Consider the following 2,500-nt stretch of genomic DNA (forward strand, 5'->3'; position numbering starts at 1 on the left):
GCCCCCTGTCTCCTTTTTCACGGAAAATAGATAAATTCATTTCTCCATTCATCGGTCGGATCCTAGTTCGGGACTGACGGGGCTCGAACCCGCAGCTTCCGCCTTGACAGGGCGGTGCTCTGACCAATTGAACTACAATCCCAGCGAGGTGTATGGTATACATATTCTTAATGGTTTCAGAAAAACATTTTCTTCGTCGCGTTGTAACAGAGACACGAATGATATACTAACTGATATCATATACACATAGAACACATAGATATGGACTATAGTGAAAGTGACACGGATTACTAGTAACCTGTGTTTATTTTATTTTATTGCCAAAAATAGATAATCAACCTTTCATTGAGAAAAAACGATTTTTCCTTTCATAATCTTTGCTTTGATTAAGTATTATGAATCTAGATCGTTAGAAAGAAAAGATCAGAACGAATGAGAAAAACATGGATAGAGAAACAAAAATGGACTCTTTCTCTTTTACGGATCAGGTATTTTTGTTTCTGGGGGACAAATTGGTTATATCATTGGTTATATCATATTCATGGAGCGGCGAATTTTTGGGCCGAGCTGGATTTGAACCAGCGTAGACATATCGCCAACGAATTTACAGTCCGTCCCCATTAACCGCTCGGGCATCGACCCAGGAAGAATTCCTTCTAGGCTTATTGATAATCCATGATCAACTTCCTTTCGTAGTACCCCCAGGGGAAGTCGAATCCCCGCTGCCTCCTTGAAAGAGAGATGTCCTGAACCACTAGACGATAGGGGCATATCCGCCCAACTGTCATCATACTATGATGATAGTATGAGTAGTTTTTTGGAATTGTCAATATAATCTAATGATATGACTAGATCTGAACACTCTTTTCTACTTTTATGTTATGATTCCATAGAATTTTGTTTTGGATTTGATGGTTCATGAATGAACCATCCCATACTATTTTATATAGCGAAAGGAGGTACAGGACTCCGTCAGTTCAGGCAGTGATTGGTCCGACAGAACAGAAAAGGGGGTAGAACCCCACTTAATTTCTTTTCTTCAATTTTAACTCATTAATTTTAACTTAACTCATTGCTTCGTTCATTGTTCAGATAAAATATGCCTATCACTATCTCACATTAAGTCAGAAAATTAAAAAACGATAGAAATTTTCCTTTTTTCTTTTTTATTTTTTTATAAGAATTCGGTTCAGGGTACGAATACCCTCATCACATGATTCAAGAAAATCTATCGAATCTATGTCGATGTCAGATTGGTACATGTATCAATCAAGTGAATCTTGTTTTGATGAGTCAGTAAAGGTAAACAAGCGGGGTCGGTCTTGAAACAATTCACTGCATTATTTTTATCAAAAAAAAAAATAAAAAATTTGCCCACTTTTTACTTTTGGGGGGTAAATCAAATTGATTGCTCCTAAATGAACTATGTATATATTATGTGCATATATGTATATATCATGTACATATATTATGCAGTAGACTCATAATGGAAAAAGGCTATAATTCATGAATCGAATAAAACAAGCCCTTTTAACTCAGTGGTAGAGTAACGCCATGGTAAGGCGTAAGTCATCGGTTCAAATCCGATAAGGGGCTTTTTCCACTAAACTAAAGTTTGAGTCTTTGTTTTTCGGTGGAGAATAGAGATTTCTTTTTATTTCTAAAAAGAAAAGGGTAACCACCATTATAATGACTTCTGATTATTACGAGTTATAGTTAAAAAGTGAAACATTATTCATTATTATTAGTATAAATAATAATGAATAATTGTAGTTATTAGAACTAGTCTACTCTGTACTGACAAAGTAGTCCTCTTCATGTCTAATTATTCAAATTTTTGTTTTTGGACAGGAATATTCTAGATGTCCAATCGCTATTATGAATCGCCAAACCAAAGTATTCTTACTTCTCCATTGTTTTTATCAAACCCAGCATCAAATTCTAAATCAAGAAAAAGTAAGTGGACCTAACCCATTGAATGACGACTATATCGGCTATTCTGATATTAAAATTCGATATAGATGAAATTGTACAAGCGGATTTTTTTATTTCCTTAGACCACGCAAGTCAGGAATTTGTCGATATTTCCGATTTAATGAATCTTCTTCTTACTGAATGCTCCATGGGAATAAATCGATATTCTTTTCCGCTACATATAAAAGTTTATTTCGAAAATATATTTTTCAATATCTTTCCTTGATTTCAGAATCAGATATTGTTTTGTTCTTCCGCCAATGCAATAGAGAACGAATGCGAGAAAGGGACTTTACTTTCATTTCCAGTCTACCATTATTTAAATATTTAATCTAGTTTAGGGGCAGGAAAAAACAGTGAATTTTCTTTTTTTTGTTTGTTTGACCCGTTAAAAGATATACTCTGTAACTGTAATATGAGTCATAGGACAATTCCGGGTTCAAATACTTAATTTATTTTATATAGTATAAGTTATAAGATAAGTATAAGATAAGGTATAAAGACTAATCGAATCGAGCTCGTGGAT

General features: G+C 34.2%; 1 protein-coding gene and 1 non-coding gene across 2 annotated transcripts in view; both read left to right on the top strand.

Moving 5' to 3' along the window:
• The first annotated feature begins 1,524 nt into the window (after nt 1-1,524).
• On the top strand, nt 1,525-1,596 carry TRNAT-GGU (transfer RNA threonine (anticodon GGU)). The gene has a single exon. It is a non-coding gene; the product is annotated as a tRNA-Thr (tRNA).
• A 270-nt stretch (nt 1,597-1,866) lies between these two features.
• LOC135657581 (photosystem II CP43 reaction center protein-like) overlaps nt 1,867-2,500 on the top strand; it is a 5,148-nt gene continuing 4,514 nt past the window's right edge. The window contains 1 exon segment of the mRNA XM_065175977.1: nt 1,867-2,500. This exon segment is cut by the window's right edge and continues 1,226 nt beyond it. The gene's annotated coding sequence lies outside the window, so the exon portion shown is untranslated.

The sequence above is a fragment of the Musa acuminata genome, unplaced genomic scaffold (genome assembly GCF_036884655.1).
Source record: "Musa acuminata AAA Group cultivar baxijiao unplaced genomic scaffold, Cavendish_Baxijiao_AAA HiC_scaffold_279, whole genome shotgun sequence".
Classification (NCBI taxonomy): domain Eukaryota; kingdom Viridiplantae; phylum Streptophyta; class Magnoliopsida; order Zingiberales; family Musaceae; genus Musa; species Musa acuminata.